The following is an 11,437-nucleotide window of genomic DNA, read 5'->3' on the forward strand; positions in this document are numbered from 1 at the left end:
GCAATATATACTCTTCGTTAAGTGTAAAAATAAATGTATTCCTACTTTGGGCATTATCTAGTAGTCAGTTCCTCAACACCTCCCCTACCATTTTTGAGACTATTTAGTTTCAGACTGTGATCCCTGGTATGATGAGTCTGACTGTGTGTTTGTATGCCCTCAAGGTTAAAGAAATGTTATGCGTCAGAACTGATTCTACTTTTAAGATTCTGACCTTAGCCCTCTCTCACTCTTTGTCTTTTACCACGACATGTGCACTTGCTAAATTAGGAGAACAATGCAAGAATGCAAAGCATTGGAATTTCTCAGAAGCTCCAAAATCCCACCTCTGTTGTTTCAGATCCATCATCAAAATGCACCCTTGCTGTTTCAATTGCTTATTAAAATAAAGGTCATGTTTATTTCTTTGGTAGCGCAATTTAGAAAGTAATTAAAAGAGATTGCATTTGCTTTCTGTTCATCATAAACATGCGTTGCAAAGTGGATATTACTTTTGAATTTGTTATCTCCAATATTAATTTTTACTTGTGAAATCTAAAGCTACTCTAACAGGATTATTAGATTAGGGGAATTGATACCCGATGAGAAAACTGGATAAAATCATTAGTGGAATATCAGTTTGTGGAAAATAATCTGTCAACTGAGTCCTTGTCAAACAGCAGACTGCATTTACATGTTGTCCTGACAAGCAGAAATAGGTCTATCGGAACCTCAAAATAAAGAGGTAATTAATATGGTGAGGTTTCTTATGGTTGCATTGTCTGGGAAGGAGGTAGTGGAGATAAGATCTCACTACCTATTAAATGCTCCCATCTCAAGTAGCCTCTGACAACTAAGTCCAGCTCCTGGCCCTCACGTGTGGCTTAGCTACCAAGCCTGGTGGAACTATTTCTACTGGCCTGAGCAGGGTCAAAGGCGGGGTTACTGTCACCTTAAAACCAGTCACTTTGGGCAGATGGGGATCGTCAGCCGTGATTGGCAGCTCTTCCAGGAGAAGGAAACCTCTGATCGCACACCTCCGCCACCTGCCGGCTGTACCTACTCGTGGGGAAGGCTTCAGGAGTGGACCCCCGAGTCAGGATGTGGGGCTGGAGTCACTGAGGCAGTCCTACGCTGAGTTCAGTGCTGACTGGCCGCCCCTGAGAAAACACTGGTGCCAAGCTGTATCCGTCTCCGCCGTTCCTTTGGATTCATCAGCTGCGTGGAGAGGGGGAGCCTGCCCCACGGGCATCAGCTCGCTCTCCATATCGTACTGCCCTGGCTTGTGTATCACTAGGTTGCAACTTCCATGGTCAACCCCGAGCAGCGGAGGGCCTCAATATAGGGAAGCCTGAAAATGGAGAAGTCAACAGAAAAGCGTGAATGCAGTTACATTTACAGTTTGATTTTCACAATTATTGATAGTTTGGAGAAGGTTTTTGAACGCAGGGAGAGATGTAGCTGGACAGGGAATTAGGAGCATATGCCTGTCCCTGCTGGATTCATCTGCTGCTCGCACACCTGCGTATATTTTATACAGTGCTGTGCAAAAGTCTTGCTCACCCTAGATTTCTTAATTTGGTTTCAGATGATATGGCATCTGCAGAGCCCCAATCTCAACACTACTGAGGCTGTCTGGAGAGACAGAGGCAAGCGAGACAGCCAAAGTTTGCAGAAGAACTGTGGCATGTTCTCTGAGAACAACCTACTAGTCGATTTTCTTATAAAACTGCATGACAGAGTACCTAAATGAACTGATGCGGTTTTATAAAGCAAAGAGCGGTCACACCAAATATTGATTTGATTTAGTTTTTTACTGTTTACTGCTCTTTACAGAAAATTTAGAAACTTTTCACTTCATTATTTTTGAAAGCAACTTCACTTTACAGAATTTTTTTTTACATATGCCTACGACTTTTGCACAGTACTGTATTTTAATCTCTCAAGTCTCTCTCAGTTCTTATGACAGGCTGAAAACTTTAACTGGTTTCTCTTTCCGCTGATGCTGCTTGACAGGCTGAGTTCTTCCAGCACTTCCATTTTTGCTTCAGCTTCCAGCATCTGCCGATTTATTTGTTGTCTGCCTACAAAAAAATCCACTCTAATGCCAAGCACCAAGAAGACAACAGATTGCAGATGCTGGGACCTGAAACACAAAACAGAATGCTGGAAGAACCCAGTTGGTCAGACAGCATCTGTGGCGGCAAAAGGCATACGTCAACATCATGCATTAGGACAGTCCTGATGTAAGCACTCAACCCAAAATGTAGAGGCGATATGATAGTGTAGTGGTTAGCACAACGCTTTACAGTACCAGCGACCCTCGTTCAGCTCCCACCACTGCCTATAAGAAGTTTGTACGTTCTCTCCCTGACTGTGTTTCAATGTACATGTGACAAATAAAGCTAATCTTTAATTTTAGTCTTTCCATTTATACATGTAACAACAGAGTTGGATGATACATTGGCATAGATTTTGCAGATTTTCTGTTGCCAGAACTAACGGCATTTGCTGTCGTAACATTATGAAACTTTCAACATTTTTTTGATTTTCACGAATGCTTAGTTTAACATTGAAGTGTCAAAACCAGCTGCCAAAGATTGAACTTCCTTCCACAGTCTATATAGTTTACAACCTCCTCCATCCAAATCAAGGTCAATCAATTGAAATGATGAAGAATGGGGTTGGAAAAATGCTGATGTGTAAAAAAAAACAAAGGTGGCCCGATATTTGTGGGCAGATTTCTGTAAGTTAGCAGTGTGAACTGTCCTTTTGCAGCTGACTTCAGTGTGAACTAACAGAAAATTATGTGGTAATGTGCACATCCTGATTTCTTTGCTAAAAGTTAGCTTATCATTATCACACTACCTGATTTCATAAGCCAAGGTAGCCATTAGAGACTGATGGCTATTTAATTACACAGTTTTCCATCCTCCGTAAATTAAATAAACGTTTCTTGAATTTCCAATAAAGTGAATAATTAACGTTCATCCCACAAGAGTAAATTTTGTGCATATTTTACTGTTTTGACTGTTCTAAAGTTTATCTATTATAATGAAAAATGAATATAATGTAATTACACAATTCTCTCATTGGCTCTTCACTCAACCCTGGAACATCTGGACAGCAAAGATGCATTAATCAGGATGCCCTTTATCAACCACAGATTGGCATTCAATACCATCATCCCCTCAAAATGAATCAATAAACTTCAAGACCTTGGCCTCAATACCTTCTTGTGCAATTGGATCCTCGATTTCCTCACTTGCGGACCCCAGTCAGATCGGATTGGCAGCAACATCTCCTCCACAATCTCCATCAGCACAGGTGCACTACAAGGCTGTGTGCTGAGCCCCCGGCTCTACTCACTTTACACTTATGACTGTGAGGCTAAGCACAGCTCCAATGTCATATTCAAGTTTGCTGACGACACCGTTGTCGTAGACCAAATCAAAGGAGGTGACAAATCAGCATGTAGGAGGGAGATTGAGTGTCAGAACGACAACCTCTCCCTCAATGTCAGCAAGACTAAGCAGCTGGTTGTTGACTTCAGGGAAAAGAAACCCAAGGTCCATGAGCCACTCCTCATCGGAGGATCAGAGGTCGAGGGGGTCAGCAAATTTAAATTCTTCAGTGTTATTATTTTAGAAGATCGGCCCTGAGCCCCAGCACGTAAGTGCGATTACAAAGAACACATGGCAGCACCTGTATTTCCTTCGGAGTTTGTGAAGATTCGGCACGATATATTAAATTTTGACCAACTTCTATAGATGTGTAGCAGAGAGCATATCGACTGGCTGCATCACAGCCTGGTATGGAAACACCAATGCCCTCGAATGGAAAATCCTTTAAAACGTAGTGGACATGGCCCAGTCCATCACAGGCAAAGCCCTCCCCACCATTGAGCACATCTACAGGAAACATTGTCAAAGGGAAGCAACATCCATCATCAGAAAGAAGGCACACGAGCCTTAGGACTCACACCATCAGGTTCAGGAACAGTTATTACCCCTCAACATCAGGCTCTTGCTCCAAGGGGGATAACTTCACACAACTTCAGTTGCCCCATCATTAAGATGTTCTCACAACATGTGGACTCACTTTCAGGGACTTTTCATCTCATATTCTCGATATTTATTGCTTATTTATTTATTATTATTGTTTGTTTCTTTTTGTATTTGCACAGTTTGTTGTCTTTTGCACATTGGTTGAACGACCAAGTTGGGCAGTCTTTCGTTGATTGGTTATTATTCAATGGATTTACTGAGTATGCCCATAAAAAAATGAATCTCAGGATTGTAGATGGTGACACATATGTACTTCGATAATAAATTTCCTTTGACTTTGACCAAATGTGTGTCTACCGTTTGATGAATATCCAACCATAACGTATGCCCAAGTCACAACAGGTGAGGTACCTGGTCCAAACTAGAAGTCCCTTTGTAACACAAGGATATACTGTACACAGAATAATTAATTCCCTTCAACTGAACGTTAAAGGTCCATCAACCTGGACAGAAAATCAATATTTAAAGCAAGGTCAGTGTTTTTAAATTGCTGTAAACTGATTCCATACATTTAGACACATTTTTTGTTAAAATGTCCCTCAGTGGCCACTTTATTAGGTACAGGAGGTATCTAATAAAATGGCCACTGAGTGTGTTTACGTATGTTCATAGTCTTCTGCTGGTGTGGCCCCATCCACTTCAAGGCTCGACGTGTCATGCATTCAGAGATGCTCTCCTGCGCACAACTGTTGTTACGCGTGGTTATTTGAGTTATTGTTGCCTTCCAGTCAGCCTGAACTAGCCTGGTGTGATATACTGCGTCCGGTGCTCCCGGTACGGCGAGACCCGACGCAGGCTGGGAGACCATTTCGCTGAACACCTATGCTTGTCCGCCAGAGAAAGCAGAATCTCCCAATGGCCACACATTTTAATTTCACGTGCCATTCCCATTCTGATATGTCTATCCACAGCCTCCTCTACTGTCAAGATGAAGCCATACTCAGATTGGAGAAACAACACCTTATATTCCATCTGGGTAGCCTCCAACCTGATGGCATGAACATTGACTTCTCTAACTTCCGTTAATGCCCCTCCTCCCCTTCGTACCCCATCTGTTATTTATCTATCTATCTATCTACCTATCTATCTATCTATTTATTTATTTATTTAATTTCTTTCTCTCTCTCTCTCTCTCTCTCTCTCTCTCTCTCTCTCCTTTTTCTCCCTCTGTCCCTCTCACTATACTTGCCCATCCTCTGGGCTCCCCCCCCCCTTTCTTTCTCCCCGGACCTCCTGTCCCATGATCCTCTCATATCCCTTTTGCCTATCACCTGTCCAGCTCTTGGCTCCATCCCTCCCCCTCCTGTCTTCTCCTATCATTTCGGATCTCCCCCTCCCCCTCCCAAATCTCTTACTAGCTCTTCTTTCAGTTAGTCCTGATGAAGGGTCTCGGCCCGAAACGTCGACTGTACCTCTTCCTATAGATGCTGCCTGGCCTGCTGTGTTCACCAGCAACTTTGATGTGTGTTGCTGGCCATTCTCCTCTGACCTCTCTCATTGACAAGGCACTTTCTCCCACAGAACTGCCGCTCACCAGATGTATCCGTGGGTGGGAGGAAAGGAAGGGGGCGGGGAAGTGAAATGGAGTGAAGACAGGCACGTAAACCTGTATTCTGGTTGAACAGCCCAGACCAGCTATGTTCATGGATTCAGAGGAGTATTCGGATTACAAATTAAAAATTGCTTCAGTGGTGGGTGCCCAGAAAGAAAAGGTGTTCAACTACAGATTAAAGATGGATATCAGGAGAGTGAAAGGCCAAAGAGTTCCGGTGATCAGAACGCAACAGTGATGTAGTAGAAGTAAACTAGCAGACAAAAATTAACATGGATTATTGGGGCGGCATGGTAGCGTAGTGGTTAACACAACGCTTTACAGTACCAGCAACCCGGGCTCAATCCCCACCGCTGCTTTTAACGAGTTTGCCCTTTCACCCCTTGACCGCGTGGGTTTCCTCCGGGTGCTCTGGTTTCCTCCCACGGTCCAAAAGATGTACCAGTTGGCAGGTTAATTGGTCAGTGTAAATTATCCTGTGATTAGGCTAGGATTAATTCGGGGGATTGTTGGGTAGCACAGCTCAAAGGGCTGGAAGGGCCTATTGTGCTCTGCATCTCAGTAAATAAATAATTCTTTTGATGAGAGCAAAATTTGCAGATTCAATCTAGAAAAGAGCAGATTTCATGAAGCTAATGGACCAAAGTTGCTAGGAGTAAAACACTCTGTGCTTTCCATGGAACGTCCTTGTTTTCTGTAGTCCCACTGTGGTTAGCTTGGCCTGAATCTCCGTGCTGAGGCCTCACATGGAGGCTTAACACTGACTATAGGAGGGGAGAGAGGGGAGTGGTGGGTAGGGACAAGAGGCCGAACAGGTTCTGTGTCTGAAGCAGCTGAAAGAATCTTTGACAGCTGCTCCATTTGCTTTCAAACTACAGTTGGCTTCTATTATTTACCAGCCTCGTAAAAGCATGGATTGATCCGGAGATAAAAATTTCAGACTAATATTGGCCCTGGGTCAATGGTAGCATTGTTGCTCAGGTGAAAAATTGTGGGTTTGCACCCCACTCCAGATGACTGCGGGTGAATGTAAAAGCCCGCATGGGGCCTTCTTTAAAAATTAATTCTCCTTTGTGTCCTAAACATACTTAACTTTCTTTGCAGCTGTAGAATCCACTGTGGTCCAGGGCATCGTTGATTATAGTTGTGTACCTCTACAGCAGGAGCTCCCACCTTGGGGTCCACGGACACCATGCTTAGTGGTATCAGGCTGCACTACCATAAATGTTATGATACATCAGGATTTCTTCTTCATCAAAATGCAAGGCAATCAACCTGAGACCATAGAAATGAATACACATTTCCTGCTGTTTCACTCTAATTCAGTTCTTACTTACAGTATTCATTATTGTATTACTTCATCCATAAACAAGCACTTTAAGGTTGCTTCAAGGTTAACCTCTTTAGGCATTGGTAATTACATACCTAACAAGATAATGATTGACAACAGATTGGAGATACAAGGAGATTCATGCAAGTTCTATCCAGTGGACTCACAGAGCAGTGTTTGCATTAACCTGAGGGTATATTTAAACGCATTATAACAAGGTAAGCTAAATCACTGTTACATTTGCTCCACAACTTCATCATCCAAAAATATTCATAACCAGGGTGCAGCTGGGGACAGACGATAAGCATGAATGAAGATGATGATCACAGAAAGGTTTGCATGAGAATGACATTACAATCAGTTAGAACATGAGTCTTTGCTCTCAGTAAATAAACCTTCAACCAGTGAACAAGGAAAAATGCTCTGATCGTAGTACCAGTGATTATCATTTCTATGATGATGAAATAAGTGTTGGCACATGGCCAGGTGGTTAAGGTGTTCGTCTAGTGATTTGAAGGTTGCTAGTTCGAGCCTTGGCTGAGGCAGTGTGTGTGTTCTTGAGCAAGGCACTTAACCACTCATTGCGCTGCGACGACACTGGTGCCAAGCTGTATCGGCCCTAATGCCCTTCCCTTGGACAACATCGGTGGCGTGGAGAGGGGAGATTTGCAGCATGGGCAACTGCCGGTCTTCCATACAACCTTGCCCAGGCCTGCACCCTGGAAACCTTCCAAGGCGCAAATCCATGGTCCAGAGTAGTAAGACACCAGTTCAAATTCACAAGATAACCTGCCAAGTGAGGCACATTGTTTTGGAGGAATGTTAACAAGCGATAGAAGAAATGATATACAGTATTGTGCAGAAGTCTCAGGTATATGTATATTTCATGACCCACATGTGAGTGACGATAAACCTGATTCTGATATGGGTCTCTATTGTGGACTGAGAGTGGGAAGGGGGCAGGGAGAGGGGCATCATGGTTGGGAAAAGGGGAAGAGAGAGGGAGGGAGTCGGATTCACCAGCGAGACATTCTATAATGATCAATAAACCAATTGCTTGGAATCCAGTGACCTTGGCTGGTGTCTCAGGTCTGGGTGTGCCTGCACCCCCGCCTCTCAGCACTCCTATCTGCCACCAATCCCACAGGCCCCCACAGCACTCCACCCTCGCCACCCCCAACATCCCTTGCTCCCACCAGATTTACAGATTTACTCTCCTCTCCACGTTGACAAGTTCTGTGCAAAAGTCTTAGGGACCCTACCTATATACATGTACCTAAGGCTTTGGTGCAGTGCTGTAAAATCAGAAGGGAATTATTCCAGGAACATTGTCAAGAGACTTCTATTTCCAGCCTTTATTATTACAGTTTTGCCTCAATCCCAGGGCGCCTTCTCCTACCTCCCATTGTTGGTAATTTTCACAGCATCCCTTAACCTGCGACAGTATCACAATAACAGCCAAACGCAGCCAGAGACAGTCCAACACTGCTGGCAACTAAACCAAGGAGGGATAAAGGTAAAAAAGACAAAATCAATTCCCTTTTCAAAAAAAAAAGTGAGATGGGATGATCGTTATCATTAAAGAAATGAGTGCCCTAATTAATGTTTCTCAATCTAAATTGACGATACCTTCTCAGTATTTGCTAGAAACCATTATAAGGAGGAGGACACATTTCCATAATTGAAAGCAAACACTGCTGGTCATTTTCAGAGTAACCTTGGAGGCCCTATTTGAAATTCGGATGCAGATGTTACTATAAATTCTAAGCCATCTGCTCGAACAGGGGGTCCACCAAAATAGATAAAGTACTTGAGCAGAGACTACATGCTCCTGGCACTGATACAAAGAAATTTAAGGCGCATTGATGTGGTATGCACAGCTCCTGTTTTATCCTGCAAAAATTTGCACTGCTGTTAATAGTCCCCCTATAGGCATTTCGAGCTGACAATGAAATACCTGCTCGAGATAAAGTTTCTGTTGGCGCTGTTATTGGACTGGAACAACTGCACAACAGAATTTGCTTTTGTCTGTAAAGGATACTCTATCGTCAGTGACTGACCTTTCAAATGGCTCGCCGACCTTTAACTTTAAATTAACTGTTTGTTCACGGAAAACCTTTTTCTTAAAAAACAATCTGCTTTCAAATACATACCATGCAAATCCTCTTAATCAAAAACTCTCCAAAAATATCAATTACGTCAGTTATCAAAGGTGACCTTCCTACCCAGAAGGACGGGTGTAATGAGGCACTTCTCCCCTTAGTTAACACACAGTGAGTCACCAGTCCAGGGAAGGCGTCAGGGAGGGACCGAAAGGTGGCAATAAAAATTGGTTTATTATTGTCACATGTCCTGAGATACAGTGAAAGATTTGTCTTGAGTGCCGTCCGTACAAATCAGTTAATTACAATAGCGCACTGAGGAAACTACGGTCCAAGGGAAAACTATGACAGTTCTGAGCAAAGTGTTACAGTTCAGAGGGAGTGCAGTGACTAGAGAATGGAGCATGGTGGAAAGACGGAGCAGATTCACTCAGTGGCCACTTTCATATTTACAGGAGGTAATTGATATAGCGGTTATGGAGTCTATTTCTGTAAGTCTTTTGGTCTTCCACTTCTGTAGTCTACCCATTTCAAGGTTCAATAGTTCAACTTAATATCAGAGAATGTGTACAGTATACAACCTGAAATTCTTACTCTTCACAGACATCCTCAAAACAGAGAGAAAAATCCCAAAGAATGACAGAAAACGTTAGAACTCCAAAGACCCCCCTCACCCCTCCCATGCACAAGGAGCAGCAAAGCATCAACAATCCCCCCCTGCCCCTCACCCTCGTTCCGGCAGGAAACATCAACCACCCCCACCATGCAAGCAACAGCAAAGCCCCCATAGTCCATCAAGATCTATCGTCCATCCCAACACTTTGACATCTCAGACAGGTTCTCTCTTTCTCTCTCTTACCAGCAAGGGACAGAGAGGTAGCAGCTCCTGCAACAGGTGAGAGGGAGACCACTGGGTCACTGTTTCGATGTTACAGTCTGCAGGGTCACTTATTCAAGCTCCCTCGACTGGAGGGGCCGCATTTCGACAGTGGCGTACTCTGCTGCCTCGATGTGTCAATCTTCCACGAAGCTTCAGTCAGCGACACTGGAGAGGTGTTGGGTCATCCACAGGGCCACACCACAAAGACACGCATCTTCCAGGCCACGCCCGGAGGTATTGAAAATGCCACAGTTTTCCCTTGGACCGTAGTTTTGAGAGCGAGAGCCCACTGCCTTGAAGAACCACGGTTTGAGTGCATCTGTAGATCACAGACTCTGACAAGACCCCAGCCACCCCAGGTTCAACACGTTGTGTGTTCAGAGATGCTCTTCTGCGCACCACTGTTGTAACACGTGGTTATTTGAGTTTCTGTTGCCTTCCTGTCAGCTTGAACCAGTCTGGTAATTCTCCTCTGACCTTTCTCATTAACAAGGCATTTTCTCCCACAGAACTGCAACTCATTGGATCTTCTTTGCTTTTTGCATCTATCTCTGTAAATTCTGGACCAGGGGTTCCCAAACTTTTTTTACACCAAGGACCCCTACATTAACTGAAGAGTCTATGGACCCCAAATTGGGAAGCCCTTGTTCTAGAGACTGTTGTGTGTGAAAATCCCAGGAGATCAGCAGTTTCTGAGATATGCAAACCACCCCATCTGGCACCAACACTTATTTCACGGTCCACATTTCCTTCCCTCATTCTGATGTTGGGTCTGGGACCTCTTGACCATGTCTGCATGCTTTTGTGCATTGAGTTGCTGCCACATGATTGGCTGATAAGTTTTTTTTTTGCATTAACGAGCAGGTGTACAGATGTACACAATAAAGTGACCAAGTGTGTATAAAACTGTTTTCAGCTGTCATTCACAGCGCTCAGCTCTTTTCTGCAGCTGAGTGACAGGAAATTTGTGGCTGATTTTGTTCTCTTTTAAAAGCAGAACAGATAATAAAATTGGGAAAGGAATATTGCAAAGTTACTTAAGGCAATAGCAAATAAACTGCACAAACCAGGAAGGCAACACACACAAAATGCTGGAGGAACTAATGTCCTGATGTCCTGATGAAGGGTCTCGGCTGGAATATCGACTGTACTCTTTTCCATAGATGCTGCCTGACCTGCTGAGTTCCTCCAGCATTCAGCGTGTGTTGCTTGGATTTCCAGCATCTGCAGATTTTGTTTATGATTAAACCAGGGAGAATTTTGCTTTGAGGTTGGTGACAGCTTTTGAGCTGCACAAAAATGTAGACACATGGAATCTTGATGCTTTTATTTATTTATTGGGATACAGCACGGAATAAGCCTTTCAAGCTTTTGATTTAATTCCAGCTTGATCATGGGACAATTTACACTGACCAATTAACCTACCGGCAGAGAAGGTTCCAGGAGACGAGGGGCCTCGAAGCCAAGAAGTTTAGAGTCCATGATCAACTCCATTTCTCGATGACCTAAGTGCCGATGAAGTTTGAA

Source organism: Mobula birostris, chromosome 31, assembly GCF_030028105.1.
Source record: "Mobula birostris isolate sMobBir1 chromosome 31, sMobBir1.hap1, whole genome shotgun sequence".
NCBI classification, from domain to species: domain Eukaryota; kingdom Metazoa; phylum Chordata; class Chondrichthyes; order Myliobatiformes; family Myliobatidae; genus Mobula; species Mobula birostris.